At 36.1% G+C, this 21,431-nt stretch overlaps 2 pseudogenes; one reads left to right on the forward strand and one right to left on the reverse strand.

The window, feature by feature from the left end:
• Positions 1 to 15,588: 15,588 nt before the first annotated feature.
• Positions 15,589 to 15,987, reverse strand: LOC110202197 (golgin subfamily A member 7 pseudogene; annotated as a pseudogene).
• Positions 15,988 to 19,132: 3,145 nt separating this feature from the next.
• Positions 19,133 to 19,432, forward strand: LOC110202196 (large ribosomal subunit protein uL13 pseudogene; annotated as a pseudogene).
• Positions 19,433 to 21,431: the final 1,999 nt, after the last annotated feature.

Genomic DNA, 21,431 nt, shown 5'->3' on the forward strand with positions numbered 1-21,431 from the left:
CAGGAGGGTGGTCATCAGACTTACAATGTAAGTCCTGGAAATAAAAGTTTGCTCATGGGGAGGGAGTGGGAGGGTGGCTGAATATGTAGGAGTTAGAACTAACAAAACATATAAACTAATCAGCTTTTGGTAGCTAAAAGAAGAAGCACAGATTTCAATCATAAGTAACTAAGTAAATAGTGTTGCCACCGAAAAAGTGAAGATAGAAGGTTACAAAGCAGATCTATTGGAATTTTAGAAATTATTTCAAATTTAGCCCAATCTCAATTTAAATACTGCCAAGGGCGCTAATCTCAATACACTTCCTATTTTTGCAGGATCATTGAAACTCTAGAAATCTCCTAAAACCAGATTTATCATCCTGAGAGTTTTGCATTTTATTCCCTAAGTTTTGGATAAACATACCAAATACTGTACTCTAATCTATGTGTTAGCACTGAAGGTTTTCAATTCAATCTTTTCTCATCATGGTTTTAGCTTGAAGGGGTGGGTCAGAGGAGGTCATAAAATAAAGAAATGGTGTTTAATGGAATTTTATTTGCTGTAACTAAAAGTAGGGTCAAAAAGTCTACTCTCTAATCTGCATCTGATGTAGTGAAGTTGTATGTGAATAATCTTTGGTCTCCAATGACTTAACTATTTCTCTTTAAACTGTGCTTTAAAGCTAGACCCAACTATAATTTGTATTCAAAGGACCTTTCCTAGGAATTTCAAAGTGCATTTTAAAGTATTATTTCAGCTTTTTTAAAAGAACTTCTGAGTTAAAGAATAATTATAATAGTAATTATACACACATATATGTATATATATTTAGTATACATATGCAATAAACATGAAGCGCATTTTTGAATAAAAAAATTTCCAGTTGGTACAGTGGATAGGGTGCTGGGCAAGGAGTCAGTAAGGTCTGAATTCAAGTCCAGTCTTAGATACTGACTAGATATGGGATCCAGAGCAAGTAACTTTACCTCCCCCAGGATTAATATGCTTATCTGTAAAATAAGAATAAAAATAGCATCTACTTCCCAGAGTTTTTGTGAAGATAAAGCAATATTTTTAAGTATTTAGCAAAACTTGAAGTATGATGCTAATTATTATCATCAATATCATTATCATTGTTGTTTTTGCTATTACTTGTAACATAGGTTTGAGCTCTCTGACATTGGTTGAACTATATAAAATAAATACAATTGTAATTTTCTGATTATTCATGAAAATGAATTATTTATTAAGATTATTTTGTTTTATTTTTCATTTTTTTTTCCAAACTACATATTCAAGAACCTTATCAGGTCAATTACAACTGACCTTAGTAAATATTTTTCTTCTTATACTTCTGGATGTCTATTTGATAGCTTAGCACATATGCAGACACGTACATATTTTCCCAGTTTAAAACATACATTTTTTTTGTTTGTTTCTGCAACATGAACCTAGGACCCTTGTGGCAGAGATATATAGAGACCTATGGAATGTCTCACCCCATGTCTCTAGGGAGACTAGATTTCTACCTTCTTGGAGAAAAATATGATACAGGTGGTTGACCCTCATTCACTCTCCTATCTTCAAGAGGGGCTAATGGACTGCAATTATATCTATTATGTACCAGATATTTTAATACCAGAAGTACATTATTCTTTTGAGGGACTTAGATAAAAGCTACTTTCTTTTATCATTCCAGGAAATAAGTAGTTCTTTACAAAATCTAGAGGGTAATAGTTAACTTAATCTTGAGGATTCCCTCTTACTAAGCACTTATTACAAAAAAGACAATCACACATAATGAGCAAACATAATAAACAAGTAAGGAAATTTGGGAAAGTCATATGCATTAGTTTAACAGAATACATAAAATTTAGAGGGATCTGTGACCTGGAAGTATGATGAAGTATCAGCTGAACCAATGAAAATAATATCATTCAATGAGTCAATTCATCATACTTTTAGACTGTGAGGGCCAAGAATCAAAGGATGTGTTAGTATTCAGGTGTTTGCCTTTAATGTTCTAGATGGTGTCCTGTTTACTATTCAAAGTCCACTACTTGTCTCTCATTGTCCATCATCTACCTTTTTTAAAAAAAATCCTCCCACACTTCTCTTAGCAAATCAGGACTGATGTCTCTCTGAAAGTGCTCAGTGTAGCAAGACTGTCCCTCAGAGAAAAAAAAAAACAAACAAGCACACCTTCAAGTAAGGATACATTTCAATTTCATCCTTAAATTTTTTTGGTACTAGGTCAACTTACTTTTTTTTAACATCAGTGAGAAAGGAAATACTAAAATTAACCAGATTTCTTGAAAGAGAACACACACACACACACACACACACACACACACACACACACCCCAACAATGATTGGTCTTGTACTTTTGAATCACTTCTAAATTTCATGGCCATGAATAAACTCTGTAAAAAGGAAAAAAAAAGAAGAAACTTATTTTCAGCCCAGTTACATTGCAGAGATGTGACAGAGATGTGAACAGCCGTAGCAAGAGAGTCCTTGCTCTATTTGAAGTGATTGCAGAGGTTAAAGTTCACAATCTTCTGCCTGCAGGGTAAATTCTGCATGTCATTTTCCTTGCTCAGAATTCAGGTTCTTTTGTCTTGTCAGGTGGCCTCTGGATTCATCTGCGGATGACTTGTTCAGCGCCCTCAGATGACAGGTTACTTTGAGCCCCATTAATGTTCTTCCTGAGTTAAAATAAGCATACTACTTCCTGGTAGGACAGTGTGAGTGGGTGAAAAATGAAGACCATGATGCATGTTTCTGTTCTTCTATTTCTGTCTCTAGCTTAACCTCTAAGTCCTTTCCTAGATGTCCATGTCTCTTCTACTCTATTACACAGTTTCCATTGGCAGAAGTTATTTGTTTCCATTTATTTAATTAATTAATGCATTTACTTAATTTTAGCCATTAAAAATGATAAACATCATTTCATTGCACCAGTGGCTTCTACTGCTATAGTCTAAGATTTAAAAAGTAAGTGCACTTAAACCCAGACTTATGGATTATCTCAAGAAAATTAGAAGCCCTACCAACTTCTTTGTCTGTCTGTCTCTTACTGTGACTGATGACTCCTAGTCAGTACTTCCTCCCACACTCCAGCCCCCTTGTAACATTTGTCATCAGATAATTAGATGTTGCTTTTATCCTCTTCTTTATCAGGTTCACTGGCTTAGAACCATTTTGATATCGATACTGAGTACATTAGTTTTTTGATCCCCCTCTTTATCTTCCCAGAAGTCCATCCATTATCATTCTTTTCACCGTAGCAGATAGCAGTAACCCCTTATCTGCCTTGGCACCAACTTCTTAACTGTACAGTCCCTAATGCACCAGTATCAGACTCGGTAGCTGCTATTTTGCTGGGATAGACTTATTTATCGAAAGGGAGCACTTATACTTGGCATTGGACCTGGTGAGGCACCAAGGTGGACATTAGAGGCACCAAGGTGTCACAGTGGAGAGAGGGCTGGACTTGGAGTCAGGGAGACTTGAGTCTGAATCCAGTCTCAAATCTTTACTAGCTCTGTGACCCTACACTAATCACTTAATCTGTTTATTGACTTAGTTTCTCCATCTATAAAATGGGGTTGATAATAATAACACCCAAATCTTAAATCATCAAATGACAGCTTTTTTGATTATGACCACATCCCAAAAAGAATGTCCAGGAAACATTTTAAATATAGAGAAAACATTGAAAAAATGCAGTTTTGTTACTCTTTTGTCAAATTTATAAACAAATATGTATGTATACACACACACCCAGAAACAAACAATTTATATGTGTTGTGTCCTCTCTATCCATAGTGGACATTTAATAAATCTTTGCTAAATTACAATAAGTTAATAAATCTTGTTGCTACTAACTCTACATCTCCTCCACCCTTCCCCTTCCTTCCATACATACAGTAACTACCCCAGTCCAAGTTCTTATCACCTTTCAGTTATACTGTTTTAATAGGCCCTTAATTGGTTCTGTCTCTAGCATCCCCTCACTTCAGTCTATCTTGTTTCACATCCATCCCCTTTGCCTATGCAGGATTTGATGGCTAGAAGATAACTGATAAATGTTGATTAATTGGTTATTTTCATGTTTCAGAACTTGTTTTTATTATTGTCTGATTTTTTTTATGATAATACATTTCCCCTCAGTTTGAATACTAGTTAGATAGATTTGTTGCTATGTTTTACCCATTATATTCATATTGAGGATCAGTAAAATAATACAGTATTATTTAAGTTCCCTAAAGAAACACAGCAGAGATTCCATTACTAATGCAACCCTGTAACGTACAAAATTCAATATATTCTTCCTTCAGCGTATGTTGAAAAATTTGCTTCCTGCAGGCAAGAAGTCACTTCTATTACTGGAAAAGTGGTTTATGCTAGTTAGTAATTTGCATTACATAGTCTTCAGAAGTCATCAAGGAAGAAAAAAGAACAAGACATCAACAATAATGTCCTGGGCCAATGAAAGGAAATTTCATAGCTGCCATGGGAAATGCCCCCCAAATATTCATAATATGAAATGCCTTTCTAATTAAAGTCACATTGTATCTGCAATGTTCATAATCTCCACACGTGTAGTGAACAATATTTATTGAACTAGCTACCAACCCTCCTGTAACACAGTTTGGCACTACAGGTAGATATAAATTAAATCAGTTCGGTCAATCAAGAAGCATTTATTGCCTACTTGTGTTTATTGCTTACCCACCTTGTGTTAAATAGAAGCTACTGTCCCTGCTCTGTCTGTTTAACCATTCAGTAGCCATTTATGTAGAAAGTATTTATGGAACTCCACTTATATATAAAAGTGCTACTGAGTATGATCCAATTTATTGGGAGACAAGGAGCTTCTTCCATTAACTGTGACCCTAGAGTTTGCAATGGTGGTGAGTCATTCCTACCCCAAGAACACTGGAGCCAATCGCTCTGGATCCCATTGGGAATTTGTACTTCTGTTGAATAAATTGGTATGGTCTCACAAATTAAGAGCCAGAGGCTCTGGTAGGTTGAAAAATCACGGAATTATGTAATCTTTGAGAGATCTCAATCTTCTGATCCAGAAATAGCAGAGGTACTGTCAAATGGAAAAATTTACTTGAGGAAGATTGAGACTGAGAATCCTGAATCTAAACCCAAGAACATTTTGTAGCATCAGATGGACCACAGGCATGCATTAACTTGAACTTCACTAATTTTGGATCCCTCTTATTCAACAGCAATAAGGTGAGAATAAACACACCTACTCGGAGAATCTTGTAATTCTTATGTCCACAAAAGCTCTCATTCAACCACCTCTCTTCACTTAAACAACTACCACCTTGTCTCAGACCCTCAAGACATCTCTCCTAGACTCTTGCAAGAATCTCCTAAATGGTCATTCTTCCTCAAGCATGAACAGCTAGGTGGGGCAGTGAATAGGGTGCCAGCCTGGAGTCAGGAAGACTCATTTTCCTAAATTCAAATCTGGCTTCTGATATTCACTAGCTATGTGATACTGGGATAGTCACCTAACTCTATTTGCCTCATATCAAAATAAGCTGGAGAAGGAAAAGGCATACCATTCCAGTATCTTTGCCAAGAAAATTCCAAATGGTTTCATGAAGAGTTAGATGCTAATGAATAAATGCAAACCAAACTCCTCAAGTATCTCCTTTCTCCAAATCATCTTCCCCCTCAACTCCCAATATGATTTTCCTGAGGAACAGGACTTACCACTTGAATCCTGTACTCAACAAATATTATACACACACACATACGTATACATATATATGTATACATGCATATATATACATATACATGCATACATACATACATATATATATGTTTGCCAGCTAAAGTTTCATAAGATCCAAACCTATCTTTGTTACCTTTTTATATATTACTTTCCTTCTGTCCCCCTTCATATTCCTCATACACAACACTCCATCTCTCATCTCCACACTTTTGCACTGACATTCTCTCCTCTCATGCCTAAAATTTACTTCTTCCTCATCTCTATCATTTAGAATTCCATTTTTTCTTTGAAAACTCATCTCAAAAGCAACCTGCTACCAAAAGTGTTTCCTACTGAATCAGCATGGTATATTGTTATCTCAGGCTCTGAATTTGAGATCTTAGTTTGAAGCCAGCTTCTGCTACTTATCACATGTATGATATTAGGTAAGTCACTTTATCTCATTGAAGCAGTTCTTCAAATGTAAAATGACTCCTGAATTCTAAAATTATGATACCCAGGTAGTGCCTTCAATTTCCCTTTAGTTACTTTTTATATGTTGACATGTAAATGTTATCTCTCCCCCAGTAGAATATATTCTCATTGAGGCCGGGGATGCTTTCTATTTCCTACTTTTTCTTACGTTATATGGTGCTTCTTATTCAGATATGTTTAATCTTCAATTAGCAGAGGCCTACCTCCACTGGAACATAAAAAAAAAATAGCTTTACATCTTTGTGCTGGTCGAAAGGCTCATCTAAATACAACTTCCAGATATTTCTTGCCTTTTCATTTTTCTTTTCAATATTGTTTTACCTCTTCACCATGTCAGTGCCTTCTATGTTCCCCCAGAGTGATGGAAGAGAGAGAGAAAACTCTCTAGCTGATAATAAATATGTCCCTGGTGGAGGAGGCAATAGAGAATAGACTTTATATAAAAATTAAGAGGATTGATTTATAGAAATCAGAGTGTGTGTGTGTGTGTGTGTGTGTATGTGTGTGTGTGTGTGTGTGTGTGTATGTGTGTGTGTCTGGTATGTGTGTGTGAAATGGTATAGTCTGAATCCCAGGACATCTGAATTCAAATCCAGACCTTTTTCTACTATCTACACTTGATTATCAGCAATAGAAGGCTGCATAATCATATATTTGAACACTATGTTTTTGTGGGTCCAGCATGGCTTAGCTATTGTTTTCCACTTTGAATAACCCCAGGACACAAAGTCTTCTTGCAATTTACAGTCTTTTGTATTTGTAATATCTGAATACAAATAATAGAGGCAACAACTAAGCAGCAAATTGCTATGGATTATTTTTTGATTTGTATGGACATAACTAGGAGAGGTCATCAGATTCTGTGGATTCACCAATTACATCCTTAGCACTTATATTGGACATGTGTGGGTTTCATTGACGATTTAAACTTTGATATAGGAGAAATATTTTATAAAAATGCAAGAAGTCCAACTAATTTAATTTCTACCCACTCCTTTTAGAAGACGATTTTGCTGATCTCCCTGATCTGTTTCTGCCCCCTTGAGAGTAATGCAAGGTGGCAGTCCATTTTTCACTTTGATTTGTATTTCTGGAAAGATCAGCAGAATTTCATGAGTTAGGGAGGAGAGTCCTTTGTTCCAAAACCTCTGATCATACAGCAAGAGGAGTATTGCCAAGGCTAAAGCAGCCACATAGATTCAGGTTGGTAAACCTCCTAAATTGAACTTAATATTGAGTTTTCTCCAATTGCCTCTAATACCATCACCATATATTTATAATAAGTAAAATCTTCACAGCCCCTAGACTTTGCCCTTTGCCCATAAATCTTTCTACAGATAATAATAATAATAATAATAATAATAATAATAATAATAATAATAATAATTTATTAAAAATATATGTCTAACTACACCAGCAAAGTGATATGTAAAAATAACACAGAACAATACCATGAGCAATTCTTCATTTCCCAATTTCTGACATTCACTACCCACCTTTTAGTAGCACATTGAAGTGGATGGACACAAATCTGAATTATAACTGGAATTAGAAAAGAAAAATCCAAAGCCCAACAAGCTTTTAAATATTCCTATGATCATATATTTAGAGCCCAGAGGTACTTTAAAGATGAGAAAACAGAGGCCTCAAATATCATGCAGCTAGTCATAGAATTATAAATCTAGAGCTAGAAGGACAGCTAAATGGTACCACACTTCCATTTAGGAAGTTGAAGTAAGGAAGACCTGAGTTCAAATTCTACTTTAGCTGCTTACTAGCTGTGTGACATTGGGTAACTCACTATACCTTTCTGACCCTCGGTTTCTTCATCTATGAAATTGTAGTAACAATAACACCAAACTCATAAGTTTGTTTTGAATATGAAAAGAGAAAACACGTAAACCTTAAAGTACTAAGGAAATACTAGCTCATATTATTAACTCAGAGGCTGTCTAGTCAAAGGTTCGTAGATACAGAGCTGAAAGGTTCCCCAGAGGTTACCTAGTCTAAGCCCTTTATTTTATTGATCAAAAAACTGAGGTACAGGGAGTCTGTGATTTGACCTCTGTTATACAGGTTGTTAAGCATTAGAAACAGGTTTGAAATTCAAATCATACAATTCCAGAGATGTTGGTAGTCTTTCCATTATACCATTATGCTTCAGATTTGGGGTGGTCCCCTATCTCTACTTAATGACTTGTAATCTGAGCCTTGGGCAAATAGTCAAGTAACCCTATGGAGGAAAATATCCAGTGATTCAAACACATTTATAAGAGCTCATTTTAAAAATAAAGAGCTGTGAATTTTTTTAAATGCCATAGGAGGTGAGTTTATCATATTGTTTCCAAGCAGTGGGAAGAGTCAGAAGTCTACTGAGGTAAAAAGCAAGGAATTATGACTTCATATGATCTTGAAAGGATAAAAATCCAGTTTTACTTCAGTTAACAAGCAATTTTTGTACTTACTAGTGGAAATAACTCAGCCTCACTTCCCCCACCCAATGTGAAATAGGTTCAATACGGTAAGCCTCTCAGTACCTAACACAAGCATTATTCAACCATAGCAATCAGAAGGAAATGAGATATATTTTGTTATAATGATGAGTCAGTTCTCAGAACAGCTTAAATGGAGATGACTTCAGGCAAAAGCACTCCAAATCTCTGCATTCCATAAGGCTTGTATTTTGCATTCTGGTAGTTGACATAACCTGATTCTCTGCTTCTGAGTATAATAGGGATAGGTTATCTTTTTATTTTATTTTTATATTTTAATGGAAAATTTGCTCCAAGTGAAATTATCAAATAACTATTTGCAATTCTGAACTCTGGCTTTAGAATAGAAGAACAATAAACAAATAAATTTCTTTACCCCAAATAAGGAAATCACCATAATTGAAAATAGAGGGACATTTACTTAAGATTATTCTGAAACTGAACTTTGAGTCAGGAGAGACCAAGAATCAAATCTCTCTCATGAAATCTCTTAACTGTATAACCTTTGGGCAATTTAGATTCATTCTCATCCTTAATAGCCTTCCTGGAAACTGGAGAGTATAGTTCCTACAGTATTTTCATTACAGGGTTGCTGCGGGGCTCAAATGATTTGGTGTCTGTAAAGAGCTTTGTAAACCTTTAAAATTCTCTTTGAATATTAGTTGTTAGTATCATGTTAGTTGAAAAATATGTGTGATGCTAAGGGGGCTATAAGTGAATAAGGTCTGTTAATGCTGGGGACAGGATTGGGTCAGGAACATCTATGTGTTCAGCACTTTAGTTCCAAGGCAGAGACTGTGCACTAAGGCAAGAAAAAATCTCAGACCCATAATGGAGCAGCAAGAGACCCCCATTAGGGCACAGGAACAGGTGCTAACTGACCGCTTTGTCACCCACTACTTAGTTCTGTGTAATAGATCCTGGAAAGACTGAGAAAGGAAACTTTCAATGGATGATGTTTCCTGTAAGCAGATAGGGAGGCTCTAGGCAGTGAACTAAAAAAGGAAGAAGTTCAGAATCAAGCAGCAACATTGTGTTTCAGACCACAGGATCAGTGTAAAGTCTTAGTTGCAGCATCAAGCCCAGTCTAGTGAAGAATAACTAGGTCAAGAAACCCAAACTAAAGAAAAGGCTCCAGTTCTATTACTCTGAATCAACAGACGTTCCAATTGAATGATAGGGGCTGGGTTCAGCATGATCTACTATTGATTAGGCAGAAATTCATGTCAAGAACTTAAAGATCTTAGGCCAGGATCAAGGAATCAGACATTGCCCTGGATCAGACCACTTTGGGGAAAGTTTACAGGTATCCAGCTGATGCCTGAGATGCTGGAATAACATAAACTTAGTACATCAAAGACAGCATCACAGGATCCAAATCTAAGCTTCAGAAGTGGGGAACAGCCCAGTCCTACATCAAGTTCAAAGTCAAGAAGTAGGCTGAGAGAATGAATAAACAATAATAATATAATAATACTGTAATAACAGGGACTCTCAGGACATAAACCCAGCAGAATAGAATAACTCCAAAATATCTACAGGCAGCACCTCAGAGAAAATGTCTGGGTACAAACTCAACTAGAATTCCTGGAAGAAATGAAGAAAGAGTTTAAAAAGAATTAAAAATGATTTTGCAAATGGAATGAAAGTGCTTCACAAAAGAAATCATAAAAAGAAATGAGAATTATGGAAGATAGAATGGGAAAGGGAATTGAGAATTTGACACAAGAAAAATAAAACCTTGCTCAAGCAACAAATACTCTGAAAACTAGAATCTACCAAACAGAAACTAATGAGTCAATGAGGCCAAAAGAAATATTAAAATAAACTCCAAAGATTGAAACTAGATAAGAAAATATAAAATATTTCAGATAAAAAACATTGATCTGGAAAATATCATGGAAAAAAAAAGAATAAATGGATTATCTGAATATCATGAAAAAAAAAGCCTTCATGTTACATTTGAAATGGATAGAGCTCCAGTCTTGGAGTCAGAAGAACCTGAGTTCAAATCCACCCTCAAACACTTCACATTTACTAGCTGTGTGACCCTAGGCAAATCACTTAACCTTAATTGCCTCACCACAAAAATAAATAAATAAATAAACAAACAAATAAATGAATGAATGAATGAATGAATGAATGAATAGATGAACAAACAAAGAAAGAAATGAACAAGTAAATAAATAAATAATGAATTCTAGAATACTAACCAGATCTCTTAGCACCAAAAGGCAAAGTAGAAATAGAAGAATACCCTGGTCATCTCCTGAAAGTAACCGCAAAATGAAAACTTCTAGGAATCATAGCAGAAATTGAGTTTCTGGGTCAAAGAAAGATACTGCAAACAGTCAAAAAGAAAGAATTCAAGGACTGAGGAGATTCAAGCAGGATCATATATAATTTAGCAACCACCACTATAAAGGAACAGAGAAGCTGAGATACAGCATTCTAGAAGGTAAAAGATTTAGGCTTATGTGTCAATAATAACTTACCCAGCAAAACTAAATATAATACTATGATTAGTGCTAATGGGAAAGGGGCCCTTAATGAAATACAGGACTTCCAATAATTTCTGATGAAAAGACAAAACCTACATAGATACTTTGAAGTGCAAACAGAAGATTGAAGAGAAATATAAAAACATTAATGAGAATGGACAACAACGAAAGACTAAACAAGGATAAATTGCTTACATTCTAATATGGGGTGAAGGATAATACGTGTGCCCTCTTTGAACTATTGTAGTCAGAGGTCATAAAAAGGAGTCTAAGGAGACAAGGCCTTGGAGTTATGCTATTATATCTTGATCTTATGAGAAGAAGAGAAAGATTGAGGAAGTATATGCTTGGATGGGAGTGAAGAGAGATAGGACAATTAGGGGAAATCATGTCACACAATGAAAGTGTACATCTATACAAAGAAGGAAGAGGGGTGGGAAGGTGTTAGCTGGGAGGCACAGCTTAAGCTTTGCCCCAACCCTATGCCAGTCAATCTCCCTTAGTTTATTGTGCCTTAGGGGAAATCTAGCCTAACCCATATTAAGAGGAGGAAGAACGGAAGACCATGATAGATATTGATCCTATCACATATCCGCCGGCTATGTGACACTCAAAATTTGATTTCACTTTGTAGTACTCCAGTCACCTAAGACTATGAATTGTACTTGCATTGATAGGATTGTCCTCATCCAGGTATTCCCTATACTAGTGAAATCACAAACCCAGATAATACTCATACATATGTGCATATAAACATAGACACATAAATATTTTTCAGAATTATCATTATAAGTAGAATCACTTTTATTTTGACAGAGCAATTATTATTATTTCAATGACTACAATTTGAGTTGACTCTCAGTATTATTAGTCTAGAATATTTTAGAGGAGATGATTCTACTATTATAATTAGGGAGATAAAGGCTAATTGAGAACTTTGAGTAGTAATCACATGTATTCCTTATGTCTCTACAAGGCAAGGCTAACTAAACACACAAGATGACATTGAGTAGATTCTTTTCAGAGTGCATGCTATCACTCTATTTAAGAAAAAGGCAAAGTAGCTGGGAAGTATCAAGAGCAAATAAGCAATAAAAATGTTCCTCTGGCATAGGCATGTATTATTAAGAAGTGCCTCCAGATTAGCAAAGGGGAACTCAGGACTGATCTCAGACACTTACTAGCTGTATGACTCTGGACAAGTCTCAGTTTCCCCAAGCGTAAAATGGGAATAAAAATAGCACCAGTCTCCCAGGGTTATTGTGGGGATCAACTGAAAGCATAATTTGTATAGCATGGTGCCTGGAACATACTGCATGCTTTAAATTATTTTTTTTAATAAGAAAAAAATTGTTTTACTTCTCATATGTAAAAACCAATGTTTCATTTCATAACCTGGCCCCTTCCTATTATTACAGTACTCTTGAACTTTACTGCTTTCTATGAATTCCTTTTATTCAATGTCACTGGCCTGTTTGCTGCTCATCAAGAAAGACACTCCATCTCCCTACCTCACACATTTTCAACAGCTGTCCCCATGCCTAGAATGTTCTCCTTTTTGTTTTTTTGTTTTTGTTTTTTTGGTCTCCTTGCTTTCTTCAAGTTTGATATAAAATCCCAACATTTGCAAGAATCCCAATAGACTGTCTCTCTCTGAGACTGTTTCAAATTAATTGTGTGTATACTTGTAGTTGTTTCTATATTGCCTTCCCCATTAGAATGTGAACTCTTTGAGAACAGGGACTCTCTTTACCTTTTTCATGTTCTCTGTGGTTAGCATACTGCCTAGCACATAGCAAAGACTGAATAAATGCTTACTGACTTGATTTGAGGGGGATAAAAAAAATATCCTGAAATCCCCTCAGTTGACTTGAGTCATTTTATGATGACATGCAAAAGCAAAAGGATCTGAGGAAGAATCCATTTTTCTATATTCTACATTCAACAGTAATATAGATTTTGATACAGATATAGCGAATACAAATACTGTCTCCTTTGGATTTGTTACCATAAAGCCTTCACGTATTTATTCCTTCACTTTTACTTGCAAAACCTATAGTAAGTGGCAAATAAGTTAAAAAACAGTTAAATGTACTGAAACAAAAGAGGATGTCCTAGAGATTATGTCTATATCTATAACTATCTATCTATAATTTGTCCATGTATATACCAATCTATCCATCTATCTATGCATCTATTTGTTAAATGTGATTGTATTAGTACAGAAAAATATTGATATTGACATTTTCTAGATCAATTTATAGAGGCTATTCATTTGTAGTGTATAGTCTTTCAAAATTTATTGATATCTTTATTTTAACATCAACTATGTTGTGAATATATCTTTCTCCTTTCTCCCATCCCAGGCCAGATGATGATCTGAAGAGTAAAAAAGTGGTTCTTCAAGCAAAATGACACATCAAACAAGTTCAACATTTCATGAACTTTCCCACACCCATAATCTCCCAACACAATAATAATCTATTTTTAAGTCATGTGCCATAATTCGTTTAGCCAACTCCCAAATGATGAGCATCTACTTTGTTTCCAGTTCTTAATTTTCAAAGAATTTATATATATATATACACACACACACATACACACACACAAATACTTAATTATTAGTGAATGGCTTTAAGTTTTATATGTGGTATATACTCATAGAATTGTGTGGGAGTACTCTAGAGCTTAAGTGAATTGGTTGCAGTCACATAATTAGTATGTGTCAGAGGTACAATTTAATCACAATTCTCCCTGACTACAAAGTTGGTCCTCTATCCACCATTCCATGATGCCTCTCTCCCAAATATTTTAATGAGTTCAATATATGTCTTATTCAAATTAACTTATCTTTAGAAATATGAAATATCATGATCAAAAGCAAACATTTAACCTAAGAGAGAAGCAATAGGTTTTTTGTGTCTTATTTAACTTTTCCCTTTGCTCTTTAGAATATTAGAACTGGCTAGAAGGATAATATAACCACTGGTTAGAACTCAAAAGGACCTTAAATATTATCTAGTCTGCAATCTTATTTTCACTTGAGTCCCAGAAAAGTAAAGTGTTTTAACCAAAGTTATGTTCCTACTAAGTAGCATATCAAAGGATTAAAATTCAGGTCTTGAGAATCCAGGCTTGGGCATGGTGAGAATCAGTGGGTTCTAATTACAGTTCTTCCACAAAATCACTGTAAACGTAAGCAAATGGCTTATTTTTTTTTAGACTCAACTTCACAACATCTGTAAAAATAGGTATAATAAATCCTTTTCTCACTTCCATATATGATTGCTTTAAGGAAGAAATATTTAATAAACCTGGAAGTGTGTTGAAAGTTTAAAAGAATGGCTCAAATAAGATATCACTGTTTTAGATGAATAGTCTCTGTTTTCAGTGTACATGTATTTTCTTGCCATTTGATTCTCATTTTGAATGTTTCCTCTACTCAATAATTCTTCCTTAATTCAAATATTCCTCATATGAAACAATTAGACAATTGGTTTACTTTAATTTTTCTTTTTTTCTTTTATTTTTTTCTGATGGTTTAGCATCCACTTTATTGTGCTTACATAGTTTTAATAAAACAAGCAACGCATACTACATCCTCCCAACATTCATGGCAATGCTGTAATGATAAAATTCTCCAAGGAGAATCAAGGTAACTGGAAATCACATGAAATACTGGTTCACTTAGTAAATAAGTGCTACATTGAAAACAAATAGCATTAAACATCATCTTTCCAATGAGCTTCAGTATGAGAAACTAATAGTAGAAACATCTTCTGCCAATCCTTTGAGTTCCCTGAGGTCTAGAAGATGTGTCCGCAAGCCACAGGGATAGCTTACCCCTCATCAAAAACCATACCCGGAAGAAAAAAAACATTCTTCAATTCAGGGAAATGAAACCAAACCTGGATATGACTTGCTGAAATTTTAAAAAAATTTAAAAAAAATTTAAAAATTAAAAAAAACACATAGTAGAGAGGATAGCATAAATACTGAGCAGAACCAATAGTCCTGGTGGCAGATAAATGGATTTTGGATTGTGCTGATTTGCACAGCTCATTTTCTTAAATTGTTTTGAATTAAAAAAGTGAAATGCTTCATTATATTTTCTCAGAAATAACTACAAAAATTACAGAGTCCTACACAGTTTAAAGACACAAAGTGGATGCTGAGTGACTAGATGTCACCCCCAGAGTGGAATTTTAGAAAGTTGGTCCTTGGAGTAGAATGGCACCGTGGCTCTGGCAGCAGATACAAAGGAATGATGCTTGGAGAGGGGGTAGGGGACACTCTGCAGTTGGCGGCCGGTGGACAGAAGAGTCCCATTCTGAGACAGACTCTTGGACTCCATGGTTTATCTTCCACTGCTCATGCCTCTGTCTTCATAAATGTTAATTTCAATAACATGAAGTCCTCTTTCAATTGGTCTGTCAGAAGGAGGCCCTGTGGAGCATAAATCTTCTCATTCTGTTTCTGAATATATTTGGTGATTTTCTTCAGAACCTTTTCATAATGTGTTCCCATGCACAAAAAGATAGTATATGCCGTCAAACAAGCTAAACAGCTTTCAAGGTAAAATTGGCCCCCAAGCTTTTCTGCTTCTGCATAAAGGTTGTTCAGAGTACGAACTGTTTCTTCAAACTGCTGCGGGTCAATCCGGTTCTCCAACTCGGCGGGGAACTTGGTCTGGAACTGGCACCGGGTGCCACTGCTGTAGTTCGGATGGATGAAGACCTTGCCGGACACGGGCGCCTGCGGCGGCTTCATGGAGGGCAGGGCCCGGCCGGGCCGGGCCGCGCTGCGCCGCCTCCGCCGTGGCCCTCCGGCGGCTGTTGCAAGGCCTCGTCTCCTTTGTTCTTTTAAATGGTGACTCTTCTCCAGGATACCATTCTAAACCAAGCGCCTCGCACCACACTTTGTTTTTGGCATGTGTATTTGTTTTTCCTTCAATTTCATGTTTCTTAGATTCCTTCAACACTGATTCACATATGAGCAACATTCTTCTCATTTCCTGAATTCTCCCAATTTCTACTTCTCAGCATCATGTCCCTAAAATTTGAAGCAAATGGAAAAGCCTTGAAGGGCACTTTTTCGTGCCATTGTGGTATGAATTTATTTTATTATCTTACTAAGAGCAGGAATAAATTTTTCAATTCGACTAACATCATTTTGTTTCATGATGTCGTTTTTTCATCATCTGCATTAAGTAAGTTGTTAATAAGTACTTTAAGGGCACAGATTGCTTCAAAGTTGATTATTTACTAATTTACTTATCCTTGTAAAAGGTTTTTGGTGGCATAGTGGAAAGAGCCCTGGGTCTGGAGTCAGGAGGATCTGTATTTCAATATGGACTCAGATACTTACTAGCTGTGTGGTCCTGGGCAAGTCACTTAACCACTGTCTGCTATACTTTCCTCAAATGTAAAATGAAGATAACATTATCACCTACATTGCAGGGTTGTTGTGAGGATCAAATGGGATAATATTTGTAAAAACAGTGAGAGCACGTAATAGTCGCCATATAAATACTTGTTCCATTCTGCCTCCTAGCATTTTTCCTATTTTATAGTCAACACTTAATAATTGCTTACTGAAGTGGAAGGCTATAGACATCCTGGGTGCTACAGTGTTGGCTAAAAAGAATGCATGCTGCCTTATTGTAGTTTAAAATCCCCTCTGTACCTAGCATTCTGAAATAGGAGAGGTACATAAGGACAGGAGATAGGAAGTAGATTCATGATTATTTTTTCCCATAGGGAGCTCCCAATGAGGAGCTTCCTCTTCCAGTGCAAATTGGCCCCTTCTCTGAAAGCTGCAGTATTACAGAGTCAGCCTACATACCTCAGAAGCTGAATGAATTGCCTAGTATGTGACCATACAGTGTTTCAGGGTTGGTACTTGCTTTTTTAATCATAGGAACAAAAGCCAAAAACACAACTTTCCAGAGACATTACAGCATAAATGAGAAAGTTTGAGAAGTTTCTGGCATAGCCAAAAATATTTTTCACAAATGTTAAAAAGTATCTAAAAGAATGTAGTGTGATGGTCTAACTGAAAGCTCCATCTAGCTAGTAATTCACACAGAATCTGGCAGATACAGAGTGTCACTGTGTTTCCTTGAAAATTTAAAATATTCTTGCACCCATATGAGTGTATCCTTATGAGTTCCATTCACTATTCTGAACATATTTTGAGAAGTTTAGAATTACACCATTATGGTTCTCCTGGAAGAACTGCGAATAACCAAAGTCCAAGGAGAGAAGGTAAAATCTACAAATTAGCAGCAAAATGTAAATAGGCTAGAGCAAAAGGCCAAGGAGGGAAATGGTGTGATGGTAATCAGAGGCAATTTATGTTGAATATATGATAGATGGTGATGATGATGATGATGATGATGGTATAGACATATAGATATAGATATAGATATAGATATAGATATAGATATAGATATAGATATAGATATAGATATAGATATAGGTATAGGTATAGATATAGGTATAGGTATAGGTATAGGTATAGGTATAGGTATAGGTATAGATATAGATATAGATATAGATATAGATATAGGTATAGGTATAGGTATAGGTATAGATATAGGTATAGGTATAGGTATAGGTATAGATATAGATATAGATATAGATATAGATATAGATATAGATATAGATATAGACATAGATATAGATATAGATATAGATATAGATATAGATATAGATATAGATATAGATATAGATATAGATATAGATACGTATGCAGCTATAGTGTAGTATAGCCATATTTTGAAAGTTACAATGGAGCAACTAAGATCCCTTTCCCTCTGTGGTTTCCCCCAATCGTTACTAGGACTTCAATCTACTTCTTTCTGATTCCAGGAAAGTTTGTCTAATCATTGCCTCACATGTTCCCTTTCATTCTTGTTTTAAAGGGGGTCCGCTAAGTCAGTCTGGAAACCTTCATGTGGTTGAAAGATGGGGAAGGATGTTTTTGTCTTCGATAATTTGTTCCTTTTAGATTGTGACCACCATTAGTCTGGTCCTTCACCATGAAAAGGAGAAGAATTGTGTAATACTGATCCTATATTCATTTTCACAGGAGGAAGAAAGCATAGGGTTTGTGCCAGAAAGCTTCTAATTTCTTTATTCATTCTGACTCCGTAGTTATTTGATCCTGAATGAAAATTACACCCATTCATCATTTATGAATTCAGTCATGAATGGACATTTACTCAGACATCAAAAGGAAAGGACTAATTCAAGGAGGTAAATCAAAACCACAGTGAAGTCAAATGTGGGCTACTTTTACCTTTTTTTTTAATTTTTGAGCATGATTCTCTGATGATATTAAGTGATGCTACTAATTTTCCTCAAATGATCTCCCTCACATTTATGTGTATCTATCTTAAAGGGTTACATAATACTTAGGAAAAAAAAGTACTGAGATATACATTACAATGGAATGCCCAGTGTTCGACTAGTAGGCAATTGTATGATATTTCTGTACTAAAATTTAGGATATTTAAAAATCCAGCATCTTTAATAATTAGCATTTCAATCTTATTTCTTATTATGTTATAATAACTTAATTATCCAATTAGAAATCACAAATCATTAAAGAATAATTATTGGCATTTTAAATTGTCCTCAGAATTAAGAAAATAAACAGCTTCTTTTCCTGGGTGGGATCGGCCCATGGAGGACTGGCAGATCCTGGCCTCTTGGTGGCTCTCTTGGCCAACCAAGTCCCCCTTGTATGGAAAGTAGTCATGGTTAGCTGCGAAGGCATCAACACCTCAAGAAACTTCTACCGGAACAAGTTGAAATACCTGGCCTTCCTTAGAAAGTGGATCACAAACCCTTCAAGAAGCCCTTATCACTTCAGAGCCCCAACATACATTTTGTGGAGGACAGTCAGAGGGATGCTTCCCCACAAGAGCAAGAAAGATCAGGCTACCTTGGAATGTCTTAAGGTGTTTGATGGCATTCTTCCACCATATTACAAGCCGAAATGCATGGTTGTCCTAGCTGTTCTCAGAGAGGTCAGACTGAAGCCAACTAGAAAGTTTGCTTATCTGGGATGCCTGGCACATGAAGTTGGCTGGAAGTATCAGGCACTGACTGCTACTTTGGAAGAGAAGAGGAAGGAGAAAGCCAAGATCCATTATAGAAAGAAAAAGAAACTTAGGATGCTGCACAAGCAAGCCAAGAAGAATATTTAAGGCAAAATCCACAAATGCGCAAAGGTTCTGAAGAAGCACAGTCTTCTCATGGGAGTCCAATAAAATTTACCCTTTAAAGTAAAAATAAATAAATAAACAAACAAATAAATAAATGAACGAATAAATAAAATAAATAAAGACAAATTATGAAGAGAACTTTTGATAAAAAAAATTATTTTTTCACATATCTTTCCTCCAGAAAATTGAAAAAGTAAGAAAATAGCAATATTAATTCAGAATAAATATACATTCTTAACATAAATGACTTTTGATTCATCTTTAATTCCAAATGGTATTTGACATTTTATTTCTCACCTTATTATAGTTTAGTTTACAGCTGATATGTTATGTGGACATTGTGTCATAACAGGTTGCCTAGTCAGAAGGAATAAATGGATGATGAATTAAAAAAAAAACCTACAAATTTGGCAGTGAGGCACGGCATAGTAGTGATGGAGATTGGCAACTACTGAAATAATTTGCTGCAGTTCAGCTTCTGGGAGCTAAGATGGCAGAGTGAAAAAGTAATTGCTCTCACTCTCCCCTATCAACCTCTGAAAACTCAGAAAATATCACCCCAGAAAAAAAACCCTGGAACAACTGACCTTGAAGAAACACAGGGAGCATCAGGGCAGCAGCCCAGCAAACGTTTCTCCCAGTGCCTCAGCAAAATAAGGGAGGCAGATCTACAAGAGGCCCGAGGCAGATCTACAAGAGGCCCCAGGCAGATAAGTACCCTGTGGCATTCATCTGAAAGGAGGTGAAGAAAACAACCTAAAGGCTTAGTAAGGCCTGGCCTTGCTGATTCCAACCCAATACCAGTTGAGCTGTTGGAGCCCTGCAGCCTCCAATTGTGAAGAAATCCTGAAGCCCAGGTGGCGAACAACAACACCTGGACCTCTGAGTGCCTCAGTAAGGTGGGTGGAACTGGTAGAAACCAGCTCAGAAAACCACCAGGTGCCTCGGCACTCTACTGCAAAGGAATCTGCCAGTGCATTAGCAGAAGCAAGGGTGACAATACCACAGGGGGCCCCAGGCAGACAGACACCCTGTAGCACCCATCTAAAAGGAGCTGAAGAAAGGTAAAGGAAAGGAAAAGCAGGCAACCTAGAATTGCCTGAAAGTTCCAGACTTGCTGATTCCAGCCCAACACAAGGTAAGGCACCAGAAACCTACAGCCTCCAATTCCCAGCATAAGAGGCCCCAGCATGCAAAGCCAGTGACCAAGACCTAGGCTCCCAACACAGGAACCTTGGGTCACTACCCTCTGTTCCCCAGCAGGAGAGCTCAATCTCTTTAAAGGCCAGGGAATAAAGAAACACCATGAGTAAAAAGAAACGTACCATAGATTCATATTATGAGAAGAGTGAAGATCAAGACAGAAATTCTGAAGAGGACAACATTGTCAACAAACCCACATCTGCAACAACAAAAGGGACTATGAACTGGTCTGAAGCCCAAAAAGTCTTCTTAGAAGAGCTCAAGGTGGATTTTAATAGTCAAATGAGAGAGGTAGAAAAGTCCCTCAAAAATACAATTGGCCAATTGGAAAAAAAATACACTGAAGAAAACAAGTCCCTAAAAAACACAATTGGCCAATTGAAGAAGGAAGGACAAAAACTAACAGAAGAAAACAATCTGTTAAAAACTAGAATTGGACAAATAGAAACTAATGTCTCTATGAGAGAGCAAGAATCAATCAAACAGAAGCAAAAAAATGAAAAAAAAAATAGATGAAAACGTAAAATACCTCATTAGTAAAACAACCGACCTGGAAAATCGACTTAGGAGAGACAATATAAAAATTATTGGACTACCTGAAAATCATAATGAAAAAAAGAGCATGGACAGTATCTTTCAGGAAATCATAAAGGAAAACTTCCTGGAATTCCTAGAACCAGAAGGGAAAATAACCATAGAAAGAATCCACCAATCACCACCTGAAAGAGATCCAAAATTGACAACACCAAGGAACACAATAGCAAAATTCCAAAATTAC

This window comes from Phascolarctos cinereus, unplaced genomic scaffold (assembly GCF_003287225.1).
Source record: "Phascolarctos cinereus isolate Bilbo 61053 unplaced genomic scaffold, phaCin_HiC Scaffold_3;HRSCAF=262, whole genome shotgun sequence".
NCBI classification, from domain to species: Eukaryota; Metazoa; Chordata; class Mammalia; order Diprotodontia; family Phascolarctidae; genus Phascolarctos; species Phascolarctos cinereus.